Here is a 25,979-nt window from a genome sequence, read left to right on the forward strand (position 1 = left end):
TTTGCAACACCACTATGCTATGAGAGCTCCTTACGACGCAGAATTTGACAAACATTGTCATTTTATTCTCACTTTCGGTTCTTCGGAAATTATCATGGCTCGTGGCCTCAGCTTGTGATCCACTGAGCTTTGAAACATCAATTTATTGTAATAAGTGAACTTCGAGATACAGCATCTGAAAAACATTTACACTTTCAACACAAATGTTGTTGTTTTTCGGATAAACATACGTAATGCCTGAAGTTCATGGGACGGCGTTGGAATCAGGTTGGCTTTCTACTTCACAGAATTGTTACTTGTTCTGTGGCGGAGTTGGTTAACGCGCCCTGTCTAGCGAACTTGGGGAGACGTGGGTTCAAATCCCACCAGAACTACGTGGAGTTTTTCGCAATTTTCCCACTCAATTTGTCCATTTTTCAACACATATTGTGCCTATGAACTTCAGGCATTACGTATGTCTAACATACCATTTCGGTTGGTTATCCGAAAAACATCAACATTCGTGTTGAAATTTCCTTAATTTTATTTGTTGAATAAATGGAAAGATTGTTGAAAATGCTGACTCAAGTTTGTTCCATAATCGTAGCGCAGGTATATTACTGGTTTCCTGAAAAAAAAAAAAAACTAACGTTTCAATCGTTGACGCAGTTTTGAAAATTCCACATAGTTTTTGTCAAGGACGGATTAAAAAAATGGGTTCGTGCAGGATTTTTTACTAAAAATGTTTCCAGGAATATCCTTGGAATGGAGATGAACTTTTCTGGAGTGAGCACCAGGAACTCCATGTGGTGATTACTCCTGTCATTAATTTTCTAGATTCATATGGATAATTCTTCCGATAAATTCTTGTGGAAACTGCATCTCGAGACTTCTCCAATAAGAAACTTCTGAGATATTGTAAGAAGGATTCTTAAAAAAAAACTCCTGAAATACTCTCATTATTTCCTGGGTAAATCCCAAAAACAACTCCAGAACTAACTCCGAGAGGGCTGCCAGAACGATTTTCTGGAAAATTTTCTGAAGAAACTACTGGAAACTCAGACAACCCCGAAAGAACTACTGGAGAAACCCAAGAAGAAACTCTTGCAAGACTCACTGAAGGAACTTCAGAAGAATTATTAGGAAGGTTTTCTGGAGGATTTCCAGAAGGAATTCCTGGAGATTTTATGAGTATTCCTGGAGTAATATCAGAATGAACTTAATGGAGGATTTCCAGAATAAAAAAAATCTTGAAGATATCAGTAGGAAATCCTGAAGAAAGTCCTGAGACGATTGCTGAAGGGAATCCAGCAGAAGCTCTTTGTAGTAGTCGAAAACGAATTCATGGATAAATCCCCTGATGAAATCCCAGAAAAAGCTCTTGGGAAAATTCTCGGATAAATCCAAAAAATAATTTAAGAAAGAATACTACAGAGTACGCTTTGAAGTATCCGGAAGAAGCTACTGATGGAATGCATGAAAAAAAAAACAACCTTTGGGATGAATCCCATTTCCTTCGAGTGTTGCTCTATGAAATCCACAAATAACAGAAAAGCGCAAATAAAAAATTGGGAGCCAAATGCTTCAAAATAATTATTTTGGCTAACACTAGAAAACTACTATGGTTTGACAATTTTTGCTATCCATGATTTTTTTTAAATCGTCCATAAAATTCGGAAAATGGTCCATAAAAATATGGACCATGGGCGACTTTTTCGTAAAATTTACACGCAAGGTTCATGGAATATTTCCTAAATTTGATGGATCGTTTCCAAAAATGTATAGATTATTTTATATATTTTCTATACATCGTTTTCATATTTCTTATGGATCATGTTCTTGTTATTGATGATTGATCGTTTATTATTTCATATGGATCATTTTAGGGATCGTTCCTACTTTTTTATGGAGCTTTTTTTGAAATTCTGAATTTTTTTATTGCTAAATTTGACGACAATTTTTCATGGATCCAAATAGCTGCTTATCTTGATGGTTTTTTGGTACGCTTTCACAGAATATTAAAAGTTTTTAATGGATTATATGGCAATTTTTAATAGGTTGTTTTATAGTTTAACAGCGCAAACAATGGGCTGCCAAAATAAACTTTGAATATAATTTTCGGCGTATGGGTTGACAATATGTCAGAGGGTCGAGATTGGGTCAAAACATTATCTGAAATATCTCATCAAATATTGCGAATATCGAATAAAAAACTTTACGGTGGCATCCTCGTAGTTGCCAACAGTTCCTGTCAAAAAAAATAGTTTTCTAGAGCAACTAGATAGTTTTTAATATACAGAGGATTGCCAAAATAATTGGGATAGGCAAATTTTTTTCTCCCACAAAAAAGTTCAACATGCTGTAACTTTTCATAGAGTGCATCAAAAAATCTCAAATTTTGACTGTTTGTCAACCTATTATATGTGCATCATTGGTACAAATTTGGGCTCGATTGATTAATATTTTGCGACAACTAATTTTTGAACTGTCATATCTCGGAAACCAGTGAGCCGAATTGAATGAATGTTTTAACGTTTATCAACAATATATTGATACTTAATACGACATTATAATTTGTATTTTTTTCTCACGGCGAATTAAGTTATACCGGGTTGAAATTTTTACTCATATAGAGGAATATAAGTCAAATTTACAATACCACACAAAAATTATTAAATATGTTCTTCCTTCAATCTAAAAAAAGTTGCCTATCCCAAACATTTTGGCCATCCCCTGTATCATCGAAAAATTGGCATTTTAGGGCTCTTAAGGATCAATGAAACATCGCACTTTTACAGGGTGCGGCAGGAAAAAAATGTGAAAATTTGTGCTATCACAGGTTAAATATAGGATATATATAACTATTTTTTCATGATAGTGTATCATTCAATGTCTATATGTACTGTAACACAGGCCCGTGCACAGAAAAGGCGACAAAGGTGGATTTTTTTTTCTTAATTTTGGCAAAGGGCGAAGGGGCGACTGGGTATGGACCATCGGCAATGGGCTAATATAGTAAATATTTTAACTGTAATGTGATGCAAACCCAAGTCATATATATAGAGCCATGTAGTATCTCATACTAGATAAAGTCAGAAAACATGTATGATGATAATATAGAGAAAATTGAATTATTCATTTCATCAGTGGTTTAAAAATTCGGATCGTCTTCAGTTTCAGGTGCCGTTTTGCAAAAGTTTGTAAACAACATGGGATTTTTTTTAAATTTTCTCAGATTTTTTTCAGATAATTAGCCTGTTTGAGATCAAGGAACGTTTAAACATATATTTGTTAACGTAAAATGGACGAAATAGTTGAAAAACACTTTCTCAAACTCAAATGCATCATATAACACAGCGCAACATTTTTTTTTGTCTCAAGAGCAAACTTATGTGCCTCCAAAGGGTTTTGGACCGCTGAATCCGAATCCGGGCTCAGATTTGCTCTAACACGTCACAGTTTTGAGCTATACCTCAATTTATAATGCAAAATATGCGATTTTGGGCTTTTTTACAGCAAGCCATTAAGCAAGAACTATTTTTTTAAGTAATCAAAAGGTTAATTGGTCAATTAACATCTAAATTAACGACTCATGCAAAATGTTTCGATTTACCTAATCAAATTTGATAGATTTTAGCATTTTATGTTAGTATGAAAACTTGCATGCAACTTTTGGAGGGTGACTTGTATGGGAAATATCGTACCTAATATAAATCGCTTAAAACTATGAAATTTGATTAGGTAAAACGAAATATTTTGCATGAGTCATTAATATAGATGTTAATTGACCAATCAACCTTTTGATTGCTTGAAAAAATATTTCCTTGCCTAATGGCTTGCTGTTAAAAATGCCCAAAATCGCATATTTTGCCCTATAAATTGAGGTATAGCTCAAAATTGTGACGTGTAAATGCAAATCTGAGCCTGAATTCGGATTCAGCGGCCCAAAATCCTTCGGAGACACATAAGTTTGATCTTGAGACAGACAAAAAGTATTTTTTTTTTACGCTGTGTAATATACTATTGGTAAATAGTATCGACCTTGAACGGAACTTCATCAACTTGCTTTGTTTTCAATGCGGAACAAATTCGGTTCCCTTAACCCAATCTCACCCCGTCGAAGGGGTGAGAATTGGTCAATTTTCATACACATGTAGTGTTGAGGAATTGACGAAATTCAAATATGTTATCATCATTTGTGCATGCATTAAACCAAAGATCACATTCCAGTAATTAAAAGAATTTTTCATGCAAAGAAGCAAAAGTTATTGAACAATGAATGTGGAGGTATATCTTTTTGACCCATTCTCACCCCCAACGACGGTATTTAAAGAAAAGATTAACAAATAACAAACGCTTAAAACATTGAAAAGGGTTGTGATGTAACCATTTTGTATCAAACATTACTCCTCCTTTTCTTTTCCACCAACGAATTTGGTGTAAATCACTGTAAATAATTTAAAATTGTTGTGCCTTTAAGCAATTCACATACAAAGGCTTGGCTCCCCTAAGGCTTCAAATTGGAACACAATTTCCTCAATACAAAACTATAATTTCTAGCAAAATAGCTTCCGATTATTTGCTAATTGCAGCCTGATAGAACAATAAACACGACCATACAGCAAACGTACATTTTGTGAAATCACAACCAGAAGATCCCTTGTGTCAATTGCCCGACTGCGCAATGGTCATTGAGGAAGCTTAAATGGATCGGAAAAGCCGAAATTAATTACAAAACAAAGGAAGCACAATAAATTATTTCCGTCGATTCGATTGCTATACTGATCATAACGTACATAACGAACACTAGATGCGATGTTGAGAAAATTGGGGGGGGAAGTATGGCCATAATGGGTAATAGTAACAGACACGTATATTTGAAAAAATCATTCCAAAGAATGGTTTTCCGAATTCTATTTTCGTTTTGATTACAACCGTCCATCATAACTCCATTTGTGATACCTACAGGCATTCTTTTAGTTCTAATGATTCATATCAATCCGGATCTGCACATGACTGGTTCGCTTCCACTTATTTCTCTCCCACGTAACGAAAAAAGAACTCATCCGCACACTCATATCAAAATCTGCAACAGGAACGTGTCCAAGCAAGGTGTGCCTCGCCGCTGGCCACGTGCGCAGACGGGTGAATTATTCGGTCGTAAACGGAACGACACCTGCCGGGGCACATGGTTCTCTAAATCACACGCTTTCCGGTGGTCGTCGGTGGTTCTTGGACCGAAGATAACTACTGAGAGCGGACGTTTACAGCCCACACCCCACCGCCGACAGGAAGGACGAACGCGAGCGTGACGACCACACGTTTCCCGAATGCTAAGCGGCGTTCTTTTTTTTTTTTTGGTTTTCAATGGCCAGATTAGTACCGATGCCCGGAGGCCGTCAACGAGACTCACACAGACCCCGAACGTTTTCTGTGGCGTTTAAATGGATTACAGGAATAATGAAAAAGATTATCTTTTTCCGTGTGGAACGTGCTCTCGGCAGGTTGCTCCCTCTCGTCCGGTGGCAGTGGTTGATAAACTGTGGCCAGCGGGACACATACTATTTCGATCGAATAGTACTAAGAAACGTAATGAATCCAAAATGTGAACGACATCTAGATGTGATCTTAGCGTTACAATTGAGTCTGTACATTTAAAAACTACAAATAATGTGTGTTCCTAATAACGGTGCTCTAGGTGATGAAAATTTTGCAAAGCGATCGGACGGCGGCATGCAAGTAAATTACAGGGATACCGTTGCCTGATCACTTTTGCACCAACTTCAACACCTCTAGATTGAGTTTAAATAAGGGCGACAGTAACATGACCGAGTTCACTTCATCGACTCTCTCTTCTTCAAATTAAAGTGACAAGATGCAAGTATGGTTGGCTCTTTTGGTCATAAATCGCTAGGTTGCGATGCAATCTAGCGTCTAAGTGTAAAAAAGTTCGATTGAATTTGCATCTTGTCACTTTAATTTGCGGAAGAGAGAGTCGATGAAGGGAACTCGCTCATGTTACTTTCGCCCTTATTTAAATTCAATCTAGACCTTGCCACACCCAGACCTGTGAACGAAAACATGTTGTATTTCTAGACGTAAAATTCAGCAAATTTGAAGTTACTTGTCAAACATAGAGCTATATCCACCAAAGAAAACCTTAGCTACAGCATCTCAAACGTGGCCATTCTGTATAAAAATTGACGTTTGTCCGATCAATTATGCACCACAATGTATGAAGATTTCATTCCTCAGCAACCAAGAGTCACATAAAGATGTATGCATTGCAAACAACAAAGTTATTATATTAACCCTTGTGGGTCCGGCACGGTACCCAGGTATCTCTTTCGATCAGCGATGCCATATATACAGATTTATCTGTATCATACAGATTTTAAAGCACCTGTACAGATTTTGTTTTACATGAAATGCAGATTTTTTAACAAGAGCGGTTATTTTATTTTTGTATGAGATACAGATTTTTCTCCCAAATTTTGTATGAGATACAGATTTTTGAAAAGAGTGATACAGATTTTTCAATAAATCATCTGGCATCCCTGCTCCTAAAACCCCTGAAATGCCGCTGAAATCTTCTGTAACGCTCTGGAACACCCGTTAAAAATCTCTGACACGCTCCTTAAATTTCTTGAGAAACCGTAAAACCCCTGAATCCCTCTGAAACTCCTTGTTACATCCTTACAACTGCTGAAATGCCACTGAAATCCACTGTAATTTATTTATTGTTCACTATCTTTGTCATAGACACACAGTTTGATAAAACTACCCAGACAACCAGAAATCGCATAAGGATGTACGCTGTACATCGTATAAAGTACTATTTTAACTCACTATCGCATATATATACGGCTAAATGACAATTTTCATCGCATATGATTTTATTTTTTGAACTTATTGCGATGTATCCGATAAAATCATATAAGAGTGCAAATTAACTTTTATCATGTATGACTACATCGTAGTACACGATATTCTGATGTTTTATTGCGACGAACTTTGCCTATTCGCAAAAGCATTCGAGCGAACTCGCAAAGTATCAATTGAATTCGCATTATTGCGTACTGCGATGGTTATACGACTTCGCTTGGTACTTTTCTTACTATGTCACTTTATCTCGCATTGGTGTTCAAGCTAAATCGCATAAAAGTAAAAATAAACTCGTTAAAATGTGCATACAGACTCGCATAAGCTAGAATCGTTAACGTTGGTATATTGCGATGTGATATGTGATAACAATGAAAGAGGTGCTGTTGGAGTGCCAAAAAGCTACAAGAAAGTTAACAGTCTTAATTATGGTTACAACATAAGTTATAAAGTCATCATTTTTGTTTTAATGACCTGATAATTTATAATGGGTGGTGCTAGCAAGAGAGAGGTAGTGAAAACTGTGCGGGAAATCGCGTTTCGTCATTTTGAGCTCTAGATAGCGCACGGAAACCAAGTGCATTCAAACACTGAGGTGAGTTAGAAGGTCATGACATTTAATCAGAGTGATTCATAAGTAGTGTTTGGTGTTCAGTGTGAAGTGTGGCTCGAAAATCCAGAGGTTCTTAGTTCGATATTGAGGTGACAAGATTTTTTTTTTTTTCGAATATTATTAAGTCGCATAAGATGATATATAGCGTCGCAATAGTGCACACCGTGCATCGCATAAGATATCGCCTGAAGTCATATAGCGTTATTATTTTTCCGTCAATGCACGTATAGTGCATCCACTTTTGTACGCGTAAGGCGATGTAACTTTACCGCATAAAAGTACGTATAACATGAACATAAACTTCATTATACGTGCAAATTGGTTGTCTGGGTAGGTTCCTATTTCTATTCTTAAATGCCCCTGTAATGCCCTGGAATATCCCTGAAACTCTTGAAAACCCCTGGAATGCCTATGGAACTCCCTGGAACGTCCCTGAGACCACTTAAAAACCTTTGTAACCATCTCAAACCCCCTGAAAAGTCCATGAAACTCTCTGGAAAAACCCTGAAAATCCTTGGAGCATCCTGGTTCGCTCCTGAACCTGGTCCTCTCTGGAACGTCCCTAAAATCCTCCAGAACAACCCTGGAGCGCCCTCAAAATCCTTTAAAAACCCCTAGACCCCTGGAGATTCCCTGTAATACTGCTGTTACGCCCTCGAAATTGAATCCCTGCAACCCCTGTAAATCCCCTATAACCCTTTGAAAATACATGGAACGCTTCTGTAACACCCCTGAAACACTCCTAAAACCCCTGAAATGCCCCTGAAACACATTTAAATACTCCTGGAACGCCTATTAAACTCCCTGAAACCAAATATACTATATTAATAATATAAGTCACTTCCAGCTATTTCTGGCGACCCTTTATTCTGTGCTTGTGGCGCCGCTTGTGAGGAACGTGGCAACTATTATACTCTAAAAACGTATGCCCTTCAGAATTGCACACGCTGTCAAAATTAACGAACTAGGGATGTCCATAATCTCATCAGTTATCGATCGATAATATCAAAATATTTAGGGTTTAAATAAACAAATCATATTCTTTGCGTAATAGTTGTTGTACGCAACATACTTTTAGTCAAAATGAACCTACTAGTATCCCCATCAGCTATAGCAATTCGACCAGAATATTTTACTTCTAAGTACTTCCAAAACAAATATGCTTCTAAAAAAAGATGATTATTGCGAAACGTCAAATTGTGTATGTTCCATCACTGATGTACAACAGCTAAAAAAATTGAATGATATGTCTTTATTTAAGAGACTTTCAGTCCTTAAAAATATATAAACTTAATATTTGCTTTGTCTTCAGTATCGTAAACACAGACTGACCTTTCCAGTAAATAGAATATGTGAATTATATCCCTTTCGTGACGAACCACCACAATTGTGCTGCTGAGCGGTAACAGGATTGCATATTTTTTTTCATCTGTTTAGACTTCGTTTTAAGTGATGTTAACTGTTTCCATAATTCAGCCATTACTTATACTTGTATGTGTGTAAACAAACTTTTGTTTACGTTGCCTGTAGGATTTTCTACAACAAGGTAAACAAAAAGTGGACAAAACCCGTAAAACATAAAAAAGTTTTATCTGTCGCATATTTTTTATTTCCGATTTATCTAGGTAGTCAAAGCTAGAAATCAAAAGATAAAGAGTAGTTCTTTCTAATGAGGAAAATAATTGTTGTTTTGTTGGGAAATCTAAAAGTACTGGAAAGCCAAAGTTGAGCCATTTGTATGGAGATTTCACTTTTTTGTGCTCCGTCTCGAAAGGGATATCTAAACTAAACATTTTTCGCTCGAGATCTAAGTTATTACGCAATGAGTAGGGACAATGGAAATTCGCGGCAAAATTTCTCAAATTTTGCGGGCTGCTATTGTGAATTTCGCGATAATTTCGCGGACTCATATTTTTGACCGTATTGTTGAGGAAAGTTTCAATTTTGAAGACCAAATGAAAAATTCAGTTGAGTTCTGTGAAGAGCAATCATAAATTCATCGAAAAAGTAACAAATTTGATGAAAATCTGATAAGAAAAGTTTTTATCATGCAGATGAGGAATCGTAAATTACTCTACACTGTCAAAAGCTAATAGCCAATTTTTGCTTAAAAGTTCAAAATAAATGTAAATTTGTAGGGTGTTTTCTCAAATCTGCCAGATTTCGCAGCATTTCGCGGGATATTTCAAATTTCGCGATCAATGCCCAATTTCGCGGATTTCGCGGCTTCCGCGAAATCGCGAATTTCCATTGTCCTTAGCAATGAGATATACGGATCTTATTTATCATGCAGATACTTTCAGATGATTTTGATTGTGCAAATTGAATCTTGTACATCCCTAAATATGATTGACGACCATAACAAAAGGAAATGTCATGGAAACACGGTAAAACATATTTAGCAAATATGTGGTTTAATTTAATGTTAATTGCCACGTTTGACGCTAGATGGTGCTGTGAACAGTTCGCCAATTCAATGTATGGGGAACACGAAAGTGAATCATATTGTTTATATAATATATTTGCTGAAACCCCCTGAGACACCCTGGAGCACACCTAGAACACTCTTGAAACCCTTTGAATCCCTCTGAGACCATCGGTAATATCCCTTGAACTGAAACGCCCCTAAAATCTAGAGAAGAAAACAAATAAAAAAACTCTTTTTGAAGGAGAGATGAAATTGTGAAAATCCGATAATTCATGGTATAGGCTTGGAGTCAGTTTGGCTTTCCATTCCACAAAATCACAACTTGTTCTGTGGCTGAGCTGGTTAAAGCACCGGTCTAGCGAATACGCACGGAGTCGTAGGTTTAAATCCCACCAGAACGCGCTTTTTATTTCATGATTTCATCTCTCAATTTGCCAATTAATCATCATTCTGTGTCTTCCAAATGTTTAAGCTTTTCCCAGTATTGAGAGTTATTTTTGAAGATTTGGCTCTCTTGGACTATTCAAAACGGTGTGTTTTGCTTTGCTCGACGTTTCGGCTCTTTTATAGGGCCTTTTTCAAGGGGATAGCTGTCAACCGTTCCTCGTTACATTGGTTTTTGCCTGATTTTTTGAGGGGGAGCTTCTTGTATACAATTTTGAACATTAACTTGGTAATTTTGGGACACTGGGACACTATAGAAATATAGATTTCCAGTCGCACTTATCCAGCACAAATTGACAGTTATGCTAACAGTTTAGATAATGTCTGTGTTTAATAACTGAATCATGGATAATGAATGTGAGATGATTTTTTTTTAAATAAAATCCCAATGAGAAGGACAATTTAAACAATTCAAAAGTGTAGAGGACATCCTACGAGAACTTTAGGACAAAAATTCGAAGGACAAATGGTCGAAGAACTAAAGGTCGAAGGATGAAAGGTCGAATGGACAAAACGTTGAAGGACAAAAGGTCGAATGGGACAAAAAGTCAAATGAAAAAAGGTCGAACGGGACAAAAGGTCGAATGGGACAGAATTTTAGTAGACCAAGTAACCAGCTGGTGTCTCACTTATGAGGAAAAAATATTTGAGCCTTTGTTGTCACTCACTGGGAGAAACATTATACTGGTGTTGCAGAAATCAAATGCATTTCAGCCACTGACATTTTTTTAGGTTTTTCTTCTTCTTTTGTAGGCTGTTCTTTTAAGTCGTAAATTTATTTTTTAATGGAAATTTAGTTAGATTTTTTGTTATGCAATTTTTACCTTCTTAGGTTATTTTTTCAACTTTTGTTACTGAAATAATCATTGACTCTCCAGGTACTTATTTTTAAATCAGAAATTTTTCCTTCTTTATTCAATAGCTGTTCTTCCTTACTATACAGCAGAAATATTCATTAAAGACTTGTGTTCAGTGATCATCCCATCTTGTACTAATAGGTAGTTCATACAAATTGTACTATATAAGTGAATAATTTCGTTTTGTTTGATCATATAACACTCAAGTATTTGTCCTTCTCCAACTCATAAGACTGTTTGGCCACAGACAAACAGACGAAACTCTCAGAGGAAATTCCTCAACAACTTTTGCCCGGTGTCTTTTTTATGAGCACACTGCCACCTATTGGTAGAACCGCGCGAGACACTGTCGGCCATGGTGGATTTCGATTTGACGTTTGTCTAACGCGCACACTACTAAACAAAGCACCTGTAATTTTCGTTTGCATCATTCAGCAACGTGTACACTGCCTTCGGAAAAGCACAAAAATAGTATTTTTTTTTTGTTTTTCGATGGATTTTGATGAAATTTTCGCAACTTCTCGAAAAATTCTTCTAGCTTATGATGCCGGGAACATGGGTGCCTGGTCCACATGGTTCCGGAGTTATTCCGGATTGTCTTGGGGTACCAAAATTGGCCACATACTTTGCGCAACGTATATCTCAAGATCCCGATGAGGTAGAAGTATAGTCAGTGTAAAAAATGTTCAAACCCTCATATCTCAGAAACCTGATAAGATAGAATGATGCTGTCTTCGGCAAAATCCTTCAACAAGCTCAGAACTATATGATAGTGAAGTCTTTGGTTTGGAAATTATCCGCTAAGTGGCGCATTGTGTCCAAATAATTCAAACACGTATATCTCGATACCCCAATGAGGTACAAGCATGCCGTTTTTAGCAGTTGTTCAGCAGGCTAATATCTATCTGGCAATGGTCTTTGGTTCAAGAATCGTCCGCTAGGTGGCGCCAGGGTCAAAATTTTCAAACTACTATATCTTAGAATCCTGATGAGATAGAATGATGCCGTCTTCATCAGAGTTTTTTAGCAATCTAAAAGATGTCTAGGGTAATTTTCCAATTGTTGCACGGCTAAAAATTCGCCAATTGTTGCACACCTCATAAGAATAACATGGAGTGTGCAACAATAGGCGAGTTTTTAGCCGTGCAACAATTGGAAAATTACCCTAATAGTTGAATCTTTGATTCGCGATTTATTCGATAGGTGGCACCTTGTGTATAATATCTCGTAACTGTAATAAGGTAAAAGCATGCCGTTTTCTGTAAAGTTGTTCGGCTGGTTGAGATCATCTGGCAAAGGCGCGTCTAGGTGACACCAGCAATCAAAACATTCAAACAATTTTATCTCAAACATCGGAAAACGTCTAGCAAATTGTTCAGAAAGTTAAGAGGAAATAAGACATATCTGGTTTCCTTGGTTCTGATATTATTCGATAGGTTCCGTCTAGTATTAAGAAAATATTTGTATGAACACCCTAATGAACAAGAAGTATTCCATTTTCAGCATAGTTGTTCAGCAAGCTATGAGCCACCTAAGAGATGAACCAGCCTAGGGCTGAAAATCTCTATAATAAAGAAATAATAATAATAATAATAATAATAATAATAATAATATGAGCCACCTAGAGGATAGTAGACGGTCGAGTACAGTGGTACAAGAGGCAATACTTTAACACCGTCTTTGACCCCCTGCAGGCAAACTTTGTCGCCCTACAATTTTGCTTCTTTTGCTCCGTTTTTTCTTCCGGGAATTTCTACAGGAACTCTTCCGGGAATTTTTCCATGAATTTTCCGGGAATTTCACCGGGAATTTATCCAAGAATTACACGGGGAATTCCTCAAGAATTTCCTCCGGGAATTTCTTCAGGCAATCTTCCGGGAATTCTTCTAGAACATCCTTCAGAAGTTCCCCCGGAAAATCCTCTAGAAAATCCTCCAGGAACTCCTCCGGGGATTCCTCGGAAATTTCCCCAGGATTTTATCTAGGACTCCCATCAGAACATCCTTCAGGAATTCCTTCGACAATTTCTGCAGGAATTCTTCTCGGAATTTTTCCAAGAATTACTTCGAACGTTTTTTCCAATATTTTTCCCAGGAATTTGTCCATGAGTGCTTCCAGGAATTCCTCCATGAACTCCTCCGGGAATTTCTTCAAGAATTCCTCCGGGATGTTCTATAGCAATTCCTCCAAGAATTTCTCTAGGAATTTCTCCGGGAATTTTTCCAGGAGTTTCTCCAGGAATATATCCGAGAATTTTCTAAAGAAAACTGTGGTTTTTTTTTTCGAGAAAATCCTCTGGGAATTTCTCCAGGAATCCCTTGAGGAAGTCTTCTGTGTTTTTTTCCTCCGAGAATTTATCCTGTAATTCCTCCGGGAATTTCTCCAGAAATTCCTCCAAAGATGTCTCCGGGAATTTCTCCAGGAAATCCTTTAAGAATTGTTTTGGGAATTTCTTCTGGAAATCCTCCCGAAAATCCTCCAGGAATTCTTTCAGGAATCCTTCCGGGGACTCTTCTGAAATTCCTCCGGAATTTTTTAAAGGAAATTTTCGGGATTTTCACAGGATACCCTCTGGGAATTTCACCAAGTGAGACAGTTTTTACCTTGCTGGAGAACTTTGTTGAAGACGGCATCATTCTATCTTATCAGGATTTTGAGATATAGAAGTTTGAAGATTTTTGACCCTGGCGCCACCTAGCGGACGATTCTCGACCAAAGACGCCATTGCCAGATAGATCTTAGCCTGCTGAACAACTTTGCTGAAAACGTATCGAGATATACGTGTTTGAATTTTTTAGACACAATGCTCCACCTAGCGGATAAATCCCAAACCAAAGCCTTTACTATCAGATAGGGTAGAAGCTTCAGTTTTGGCCAGTCCGGAGTTTTGGCCATAGTGCGGTATTGAGCCTGTTGCGATCTAAACCGGCGTATATTTATTTTTTACTAGTAGATTCTAATACAATATGATGATTACAGCCGTGAAAACCACACATTTCGATTAAAAACTGGAAGAAAAAAATATATTTCCTTAAAAAATCAGCTCCCATATATCTATTTTGGCCAGGGTGCTTCTAATTTGACCACTCCCATAAGAATAGCACGTGATTGGCCAAAATAGAAACCAAACTTAAGAATATGGCCAAAACTGCGGCAGTGCGTCTATTTTGGCCAGTGCCACTTTTAATACAAAAATCAAGTATTGGCTTGATTTCTGCATTTTTCCTTCAAAATATAGATTGAAACCTTTCATTTGACACATTGGTTGTTTTCATAGGATTATTGGTTATTTTTATATAAATGATTTCCCTTAGACTGACCAAAACCGGTGCCCGCACCCTAGTTCTTAGCTTGCTGAAGAATTTTGCCGAAGACAGCATCATTCTATCTTATCAAGTTTTTGAGGTATGAGGGTGAACATTTTTGACACTGGCGCCACCTAGCGGCCGAATCTCGAACCAAAGTCACCGTTGCCAGTTAGCTCTTAACCTGCTGAACAAATTCGCCGAAGACACTATGCTTCTACCTCATCGGGATCTTGAGATATACGTTGCGCAAAGAATGTGGCCAATTTTGGTACTTCAAGACAATCCGGAATAACTCCGGAACCATGTGGACCAGGCACCCATGTCCCTGGCATCATGAACTAGAAGAGTTTTCCGGGAAGTTGTGAAAATTTCATCGAAAACAAAAAAGTTATGACCATTTTTGTGCTTTTCCGAAGGCGGAAAATGTACGTTGCCTGGATGAAGGTTAAACTGGTTAAGATAACATATTCCAGAACCTCTTGGTTCTTGATCGTTTTATTCAGACTGAATGTGTTCTGCGTTATTTCATGTAATTGCTGAGTCTGCCATCACGTGACCAATAATTACTGGAATAATTTAAATATAGTTATAACTCCATCGTCAATCCTTTTTCAAACAAAATTTTCAATTTAAAGCTATGACAAAAAAAAAAATGGAAAACGAAATTCTAAAACATTTTTTAATAAGCGATTCGTGGGGATGGTTTGAAAGAACCACTGTTCTGCGTCATTGAAGAGTAGGTAGGAACGTATCCAGGTTGGTCCGATTGTTTCAAGTACCTGCAGTCGATTTGTCGATGCAAACTGAAGGAGGAATGCGGTTAGCGAGCGAACATTCCTGTGTATATCATTAGGCAGTGCGGTGCGGTACGGTACGGAGCGGAGGTGTGGGTAATGTACGTTTTCGTTTGGTGTGGTTTTCCCGCCGACAGGTATGAAAACGTTAATTATTAAAATATGCAAATTGATCGCCTCGCGCGCGAGCGCACATTTCGGTTGGCCCAGATGTAATGCCGAAAGTGAAATTATGGAAACGAAACCGAAATGGAACGTTTGCGAGGACGTTATGGCAATTACGGGAAATTACCATTTTTGGAATTACAAAAGGTGCTCCCGGGGGAAATGGGAAATCGAGTGGAGAGGTTTGTATACATTGTGTTTAAGTGAAATTCGTTGGAAAAGCTCGTTAGGTGGATTTGGCGCAAGTCTCTCATGTGGGGAGTTCGATGAAATTGATTGAAGTATTGCGATGAATTTGGGTCAAGCGATAACAAGTTTACTAATGGAAGTTCAGTGTGGAACAAAGCAAGATTTAAGGATGTATGCTGAACATCATCTTCGTTTTTATTTCACACGGTTTCTGTTAACTAACATTATCGGACTGTAAATCATTGCACACATTGCCCACCATAAACGGAAACCCTCGTTATCACCACCTCATGGTAGGTGATGAACTGTAAACTGACTGATTCACCAAGAATTTTGCAATAACGTTTTAACTTTACAACCAATCAACATGCAACCGCACCATTGATGTAGGCCATCGAACCACGCTGTGCTGCCTCAATCACTACTGTTGAACAGCTTAACCAGCTCACCCCAAATCGAGCAATCTCGAACGAAAGATAACATCCAAATTTTACCGCAAATAACATCATTTTGAGAACGGTTTCACGCTGACCCAGCACGATTGCGTTCAACCAGGATCCCGTCCTGCCTGAACCACCCCTCGTAAGGCAAGGCGTTTCCTTTCCATTGATCCAAAGCAAAGGGGCAATGGCACCGAAACTTGTGGAAATTGAAAGGGAAATTGCTTCATATGCTTTAGGGGGTCTTCTCTATCCACTACCATGGGCGAGGAATCTCGCTCGCTCTATGAGAAGTCAAGCAGGGTTCAGTTGGGTAGGGTCATCACATCGAGGCGAATGGAAAAATAAGATTGATTTATGCACTTTGCAGCGTGTAATGGAGTCTCTTTCTCTCTGAGTGGAAGCCATCAGTCATGCTGTCATTGCTGCTGGCTGATGTGGCATTATATTGGTTTTTGCACGGTCCGATGCACAGGTAAGTAATATTGTTTTGCAATTTTACTCTCGAAACTGTGATGCGATTTCTGGAAATGTGAACCAGTGATACCGATGGCTAGAAGAATGCATCGCAAATAGGTTGAAAATTTCCTAGAAGTCTTGTTTTCCTCTTGATATCACTTGATTTTCTATACATATATGTCAAGTATCAGAATGTGGTCCCAAAGGCATGCCCTCCTCCATTTGACAGATGTGACCCGGCTCCTTCTTCTTGGCGTTAAGTTCCCACTGACACAAATCTTGCTTCTCAGGTTATTGTTCTATGAGCAATTCCATAGTTAACCCTCTAATACCCAATCCCGCCTTTAGACGGGGTACAGTTTCAGCATTTTTGTAATTTTTGTTTCGTGGAAAATCAAAATTTTTATACAGGGTGTTAGATTCCTGAGTGCAAACTTTTTAAAGGGTGTTAGAGGACCATAAATGGAGAAAAAAATGTTCTACACATATGGTCAAATCTTAACCGTTACGTAGTTATTGAACTTCCCATGTTTTAGACTCTCGTTGCCTTAACTGGCTATAACATGAAACTGGTTAAACTTATCGAAGTTTTTTGACCCTTATTCGAAAGATTATTGAATTTTCTATCAAATAGCATCTTTTAACCCGTAAAGGACCAGGACGAACCAAAAATTTTGAAACTGCTCGTTCTCAGCAGTGCATTGACCGATTCTCAAAAACTTGGACTTTTATTCAAGGGGAATAGTTGTACTAACTTTTACTTTCGGTGCCGCCCCGCGGAACCCCTCCCCCCTTTCGGGGGAGGCAAATATGTCTGTGTTTTGCCTTTCTCGTACACTAAGTGTACTGGAAAGGCTATATGTTCACTCCAAAAATGACTTTTTGATAGAAGGCCCGGAGGGTCGAGCCACATATACCAATCATCTCAGCTCGACGAATTGAGGTGATGTCTGTGTGTGTGTATGTGTGTATGTGTGTGTGTATGTGTGTGTACAAATAAACTCACATCACTTTTTGGCAGTAAACCTCAACCGATTTTAATGACCGACGGTTCATTCGACGCGGAATCTGGTCCCATTGTTTCCTATTGAAAATGGTTCGGATCGGTTCAGCCGTTCCGGAGTTATGGCCATTCAGGTGTTCTGGACTGGTACCCCTGGAAGGAGCCAGACATGAAAATGCAACAAATCCATGCATGCGACCCATAAAACCGCGGCATTTTCGATAATCTGATGAACAGTAAGCAGGAAAATATTCGCAGACCATATCTGAACCGATAGTGTTCCGGAACCGGTTCTGGGTGTCCCGCCGGAAGTGGCCAAATATAAAAGTGATCTGAACCCATGCATGCGACATATCAAATCGCAGCTTTTCTATAACCTGATTACCGGTAAACAGGAAAATAGTCTCAGACCATATATGATCCGGTAGTATTCCGGAACCGGTTCCGGGTATCCCGCCGGGAGTGGTCAAATATAGAAGTGACCTAACCCATGCATGCGACACATCAAAGCGCCGCGTATTATATAACCTGATGAATGGTAAACAGGAAAATAGTCTCAGACCATATAAGATCCGGTAGTATTCCGGAACCGGTTCCGGGTATCCCGCCGGAAGTGGTCAAATATAAGAAACAAACCCATGCATGCGACATATCAAATCGCAGCTTTTTCTATAACCTGATGAACAGTAAACATGAAAATAATCTCAGATCATATCTGAATCGGTGGCATACCGGAACCGGTTCCGGGTGTCCCGCCGGAAATAGCAAAAAATAAAAGTGAACCAAACACATGCGACACATCAAATCGTGGCCTTTTCGATAACCTTATTGTGCGGTTAGCAAGAAAATAAGCTAAGCCCACATTAGAAACTATTGGTAGTGTTCCGGAATCAGTTCCAGTTGTCTCGCCGAAAGTGGCCGGATGTAAAAGAGAGCTCTAGCGTAACATGTGATAAGGGCCTACTTCCAAAATGTAAGCATTGAGGAATCTGCTTGAGATGGTTTCCATGTATATTCAAAAACACTATTTAGAAATCAAACACTCTATTAGTATCACTTATGCAACAAATGACGCACATGACTGCTCCCTACATGCTGTCTAGCGTAAAAAATAGTATACTACATTGAAGTTAGTAGAAAAATGGAGTTTTCGAACAGCAATGGACATTGGCCCTTTTGAAAATTTTCATCAACTTGGGCCCCAGTACTTTGGTCCTTTGACAATAAGCAAATCACTTAGACGTTAGTACATTGGCCCTTTGAACAACTACGAATCGAGCCCTTTTGAATTGAGCTTATTTCGAGCAAAAAGAAGTTAGTCCGCAGAAGTTTTCTTATATTTTACGTGATTATACAAAAAAGAATCAGATTCAAAGCAAAACCACAGAAAGTCCATGTAACATGCCAAAGGGTCTAAGTAAATTTGAGATCTAGTCCAACTTGGGCCCTTTTACGTCGACTTAGGCCCAAACGGAACTATGAATTTACTAAGGCGCTTTAAAAAATCATCTAAAAAGTCATGTTAAATTGGGTTTTTGCGTGGGTGATTAAGTGTACCGATAGATTACGTAACACTTGATAGGAATAATAGAAAATCTCGTTTGTTTACATTTTCGACTTAAACCCTTATCACTTGTTACGCTAGAACTAAACCAATTTTCGCGACACATCTAATGACTTTTTAGGCATCCTGATGAACGATTAACAAGAAAAAATAGTGATGCTTAACTTGGGCTTGTTAGGAGAATATCTGTAAGTAAAAAGAAAATCGCGTTAAGTACTGTTCCTTTGAATTCCACTAAGAATTTGCATCCTTTGACAGATACGTATTTCGACCTCAACTGTAAGGTCGTCTTCAGGAGAAACTTCAAAGAATACAAACATGGCTGCCACAATGGCCGACTTGGCCCACTACTCGCGTTTTCAAGAGCACCAATCCTGAAAATTCGTAAACAAATGCTCTCGATTTGGAAAAGCAGCCTCTTTTTGCAAGTGAGCAAAGCCAGGAAAAACAAGTGCGGCTTGGTTCGATGAATAGAAATACACTAGAACTCCAATGGCGCTGTAGTCACTTTTCCAATTTAATTGAATTAATATCTTTAATTAAAATAATAGATTGTTTTTAGGTGTCCAGCTTATAGACGATCTTTTGTTTTGGTAAACAAAATTGATTTGACACTTCTGGTACCGCTTCTGACGCTGTAAGGGCGCGGCAAACTAGATGTTAGTCACACAAACAGTCGCGACATTGGACTTCTGTGACTAGTTATTCTAATGTTCGATGCTTCGTTCGTCTGATTTGTGCCTCTAAACTTTGTATGCAAAATTTCAAAGGGATTTCTTGACGTTTCAGTTGAGGTCGAAATACGTATCTGTCAAAGGATGCAAATTCTTAGTGGAATTCAAAGGAACAGTACTTAACGCGATTTTCTTTTTACTTAAGAAAAAATATCTCAGATCATATTAGGGAAAACTAGTAGTGTTCCGGAATCGGTTCCGAGTGTCCCTCCGGATGTGGTCAAATGTAGAGGGGAACCCCATAAGGTTTTTTTTTCGATAACCTGATGAACGGTTTTTAAGTAAATCGCCTCAGATTACGTTAGAGACCACCGGTAGTGTCCCACACAAGGTAAGTTTAAGGAAGGTACAAGCATATCATCAATCAGTGGATGAGGTAAGAGGTGTGTAGCGGGGTAGCGGCAGTTGGCAGCTGGCGAGTTTGTGTACGCTGCGCTCTATCGTTGTCGACGGGGTTGCTAGGGTTGCTAGGTATTGTTTGTTTATCTCTGGTCAATTGAATAAAAAAATCAAGGACAAGCCAGCAGAGAATAGCAACCGTGCGCTCCCACCGATGGTGCGGTAGCTATTATTGTTCTGGCTTGAGGTGTCCATCAAATTTTTGGCTTCAAAAATGCACGTCCAGGACCCCCAGTAGAGTACACTGAACGATGGATTAAATGCTCTCCGGGCCGGGCCACGATCATCGATTTCTTTCTAACGATATCTATGGCGCTCTCACTAGCCCGGCCGGGCCCGATCGAGCCCCGTCACGGTGTGATGTGACACAAGCCATTGTTAATCGAATGCTAGAAATCGGTGAACGGGGCACGGCCGAAGTCTACACGGTTTCGGCTCGGCGTAATGGGAATAGCCCTGTAGAATCTGTCCTCGAATTGCTGCCCAGTGAGAGCATTTTTTTTTGGTCCAGCGGAATACACACACTACCAGACATATTAGTTGCATCCTTAATCGATTATGTTCTGGGTGATAGAAATAGGTAGAAACTATGGCTCATTAATCAGATGATTCCATTATATTAAGAAATTTACTTTACAAAAACTTCTAGAAAAGCGGACCAATAGATATTTCATTCATCCACCTTTTCAGAAGTTTTCGTACCACAATCCCCGATGAAATACCTACTGTTAGATTTCCAATTATGGCTTGCTACATCTCAAATAGCCCAAAACCAAAACAAACTTGCCAGCTGTCGGTCACTTTTCCAATATGGCGGATTGTGTAATCTGGCATATTGGATTACCTTCCTTATACTTACCTTGGTCCCACACATTTTACATGAACCCTATAACCAATGATAATAAATTATAGCCTAAAGTGTGCAGAAAAAACTTTGTCAAAGTGATCTGTGCAAATAGTTATTTATGTAACAAGTTGCAAAATGATGATTTTTACAGCACGAGTCGTACATTTATTCAACGAGGCTTGCCGAGTTGGATAAATACGACGAGTACTGTAAAAATCAAGTTTTGTAACGAGTTGCATACAATTTTTTATGCAATTCAGTATCATAATTTATATATTATCTAACTCATTTTGGTATCATAATGGTCTATTTTTCCGAACTGGTTCGTTATGCAACTGAAATGAGTTGCATAATGAAAAATAGTTGTATAATGTTCATTATGCAACACTCTTAGAAAAAATCATGTAAATTTAAGTTCACTTGGATGCACATAAAAGGAGCGGCCCGTTTGACACAAATTTACATCTTCTATCACAAATAAAGTCGAGCTAGCAATCGCTGGAGCCGAAACGAAAGATAAAACATATGTAAGTAAAATAATGAACGGGATTCGAACACTGGTCCGCTAATTGAGAGGCACGTGCTATACCTCTCGACTGTATCACCGAGCTGTGAGACAAATGATAAATGTAAAACTGTTTCTACCTATCTGGTCAGATAGGTTTATTGACATCTTGTGCAACCAACTCGAATTTACATGATGGATGTAAAATTATATCAAATTTGCCATTCAGTCATGAAATGTTTACGTACGTTGATGGTGTACGTCACGTGTAAATTCCTATTTTTTTAAGAGTGAACTCATTTGAGTTGCATTATGAACATTATGCAACTCAAATGAGTTGCATTATGAAAAAATCATTGCATAATAGTTATTTATGTAACGAGTTGCAAAAAGTTGATTTTTTCAGCACGAGTCGGCTGGATTACCACTGCTATTTCAAATTGGGACCAGGGGGAGCTAAAGTATACGTTCAAACGTGTCTTATAACTCCTTACTGCATAGGCATATCATTATACAAAAGAAAAGTGTTGCATAATGTTCTACATTATGCAACACTTTCCTGTTGCATAATGAAATGAGGAAAAGTAGGCCGTTATGACACACTACCACGTGGTGTAAATTAGGCTATTACGATCGAGTAATGCAAAAAAGTTTATTCCTAGCTTGTAATTGTAATCTTGGTATGGATCAGCCTTCAGTGAAGGTGGTCAAGCAGTCAACTGAAAGAACTGATACTTTCAGCTCGGCCTATGCGTTGAACATAACATCTGAATAAGTGCCCTAATTCAATGATGATCTTGATAAATTTCTTGATTTTCTAAATAATGTATTCTCAGGATTCAGAAATTCGTAGGTGGTACAGTCCCAGATCGCTGTTATGAGAATTTCCTTCTTCTCGTCCGTTACCAAAGCACAGAGATTTGGGGCTGATCACTGACTCTAAAACAAGATTGATTGCGTCGACGGAAAGATCATGAGTACTTATTCGACGAGAAAGGCACTATCACCACTAGGTGAATTAATCTGGGTTTTTTTTCCTATTTTTCTGCTAGTTTGAGCAAATGATTCAGGTTTTTCAGTAATTTCGATAACCAGCATCCAAAATCCCACCGGAGAAGTATAATTTAGTTGCATGACAGTGTTCAACATTGTTGGGGACCATTTGGTTTCGATGTAAGAGTACCAGGCCCACCGGAACATCCGGAACATCCGTAAAAATGGCCATTTGATGAAAATTCCTCTAGAGCTATGCGATTGTTTCCAATACAATCAAAATTCTTGGTCTAAAACCATAGTCAATGATTCGGTCCTCTTATGGATCACAGTAACCACTTATTGGCCCACCGGAAGATCCGGAACATCCGTAAAAATGGCCATTTGATGAAAATCCCTCTAGAGCTATGCGATTTTTTCCAATACAATCAAAATTCTTGGTCTAAGACCATAGTCAATGATTCGGTCCTCTTATGGATCACAGTGGCCACTTATTGGCCCATCGGAAGATCCGGAACATCCATAAAAATGGCTATCTGATGAAACTTCCTCTAGAGCTATGCGATTTTTTCCAATACAATCGAAATTCTTGGTCTAAGATCATAGTCAATGATTCGGTCCTCTTATGGACCAAAACGGCCACTTATTGACGCACCGGAAGATCCGCAACATCCGTAAAAATGGTTATTTTATGAAAATTCATAAGTGGATCAATGTGGTCACTTATTGGCCACTGGAAGATCCGGAATATCTGTAAAAATTTTCATATCATGAAAATTCATCTAGAACTATGCAATTTTTTTTCAATACAATCAAAATTCTTGGACTAAGACCGTAGTCAATAATTGGTTTATAGACCGAAGTGGCTTCTTATTGGCCCACTGGAAGATCCGGAACATCCGTAAAAATGTTTATTTCATGAAAATTTCTCTAGAGCTATGCGATTTTTTTCCAATACAATAAAAATTCTTGTTGTGATACCATAGTCAATGGGTATGATCCAAAGTGCATGCACTGTGCAGCTAGTATTTTGCCAACAGGAAGAGCAGAGGAACCCGCGTAAGCTCATGCATTGGCCGTGCGTGCAACACATTTCCTCGAGAAGCTCTTTCCCAGATATTTTTTCATTGCTTCGGCAGATCATGTTCCGGGGGGCTTGTATTAGTTTTCTATATATTCCTGCCTGAAATCTCTACATGAAATTCGTTCCGAAATTCGTTCCGAAATTCCTCGTTATTCTACCAGGGATCCCAAATTTGTTGTGAATTATTCTTGTGAAATTCCTTGAGAAGTGCCTCCAGGAATTGCTCCAGGAGTTGCTTGGAAAGTAGCTCGAAGCGCTCTTCCAGAATTATTTTCATTGATTAGTTCAGAGATTCCTCTAAATCGAAATTTGTGTAAGCTTAGAGAAAGCTTACTCATTCTGTGGAACGAAGTTCCCATAGAAATTCCTCCAGATAATCCTTACTGCATTCCTACGGAAAATGCTCCTGAAATTCATTCACGAATTCCTCCTGAAATTCATAAAGGAATTCTTCAAGAAAACCACCAATAATCCTTCCAGAAATCAATCCACAATTTCTTCCGGAAATTTGTCTATCAATTCGGACAGGAATTCGTACAGAGATTTTTCCAGAAATTCCTCCAGATATTCTTCGAAAAATCCTCCATAAACTCTTCCGGGAATTAATCCTGGAATTCCTTCGGGAATTCTTCTAGAAATTCCCCCAAAAAATCCTCTGAGAATTCCACCAGAATTTGTTCTGGAAACTCCTCCAGAAACTCCGGAACTCCTCCAGAAACTCCTCCGGTAATTTTTCCAGAAATTTCACGATGGTTTCTTCCCGAAATTGTTCCTGCAATTAATTCAGAAATTTTTCCAGAAAATCTTCAGGGAATCGAGAAAGTTCTTTAGGAATTCCTCCAAAAATTTCTCCAGATATTTTTTCCAAAAATTCTTCGTAAATTTCTTCTGGAATTCCTCAAGAAATTCCTGTGGGAATAATTCCAGAAATTACTTCGGGAATTCCTCCAGGAGTTCCTCTGGAAATTTCTTCAGAAGTATCTCTGTAAATTCCTCCAGAAATTCCTTAAGAATTTTTTTCTCTGATATTCCTCCTGAATTTTTTTCGTGAATTCCTCCAGACGTTTCTTCGGAAATTCCTCCAGAACTCCTTCAAAAATTTCTCCAGCAATTCTTTTAAAAAATTCGTCAGAAATTCTTCAAGAAATTACTCCAGCCATTCCTTCAGAAATTAGTCTGGGTATTTTAGAAATTCATTTGGAGATCCATTTAGAAATAGCTTCGGAAATTCATCACATAATTACTCTGGAAATTCTTCAAGAAATATCTCTATGAGGTCCTCCAGAAACTCCTCCAGGAATTCCTTTAAAATTCCTCCGGGGATTTTGCAAAAATTCCTTTTATGATTTTTCAGCAGTTTCTCCAAAAATTCCTCGGATATTCCTCCTAGAGTTCCTGCACAAATTCCTCCGGTTATCCTTCCATAAATTACTCAGGAATTCTTTCAGAAGTTCTTCTGGAAGTTTGTCTGTAAATTGCACTGGAAATTTATTTAGAAATAGAGTAGAGAATTCCTCAATAAATTCCTCTGGAAATTACTCCGAGAAATTTTCCAAGAAATTACTCTAGGGATTTCTCCAAAAATTTGGCTTTTATATCGACCGTATTTAAATTCAAGTTATTGCTATGGCTTTATCATTTTCTACTCAGAATGTAAAGGAGTTGAGATCAAAGTGTATAATGAAATGATAGATATGATAGTATTTGCTAGGTTGCGAACAATTGTGAAAGATTATAGAAGGTGAAATTAGGTATGAAGGCAATGTATTGAACGAATACAGAAATTTTGCTGGGAATATCTCCATAAAAAACATTATTGAATTCCTCCAGGAATATCTCCAGAAATATCACCAGAAATGCCATCGTGAATTCCCCCCAGAAATTTATTCCGGAAATTCCTCCGGACATTTCCCCAGGAATTCCTTCGAAATTTTCTATAAATTCCGCAGGGTATTCTTCGAGAAATTCCTCTGAAAATTCTTTAAAAAATTTCTCTAGATATTCCTCCGGAAATACCCCCAGAAGTGACTCTGGAAATTCTAGTAATTCATTTGGGAATTAATCCAGAAATTTCTTTAAAAATTCATAAAAGAATTATTCCAGGAATTTCTCTAGAAATTTCTCCGGGAATTCCTCAAGAAATACTTCCACAAGGTCCACCAGAAACTCCTTCGGGTATTCTTCCAAAAATTTCTCCGGGGAATCCTCCAAACATTTTTCCGAGATTCCTCCAGAATTTTCTCCGGAAACTCTTTTAGAAATTCTTCCAGAAGTTACACATGAATTCCTCCA

This window comes from Aedes albopictus, chromosome 3 (assembly GCF_035046485.1).
Source record: "Aedes albopictus strain Foshan chromosome 3, AalbF5, whole genome shotgun sequence".
Classification (NCBI taxonomy): Eukaryota; Metazoa; Arthropoda; class Insecta; order Diptera; family Culicidae; genus Aedes; species Aedes albopictus.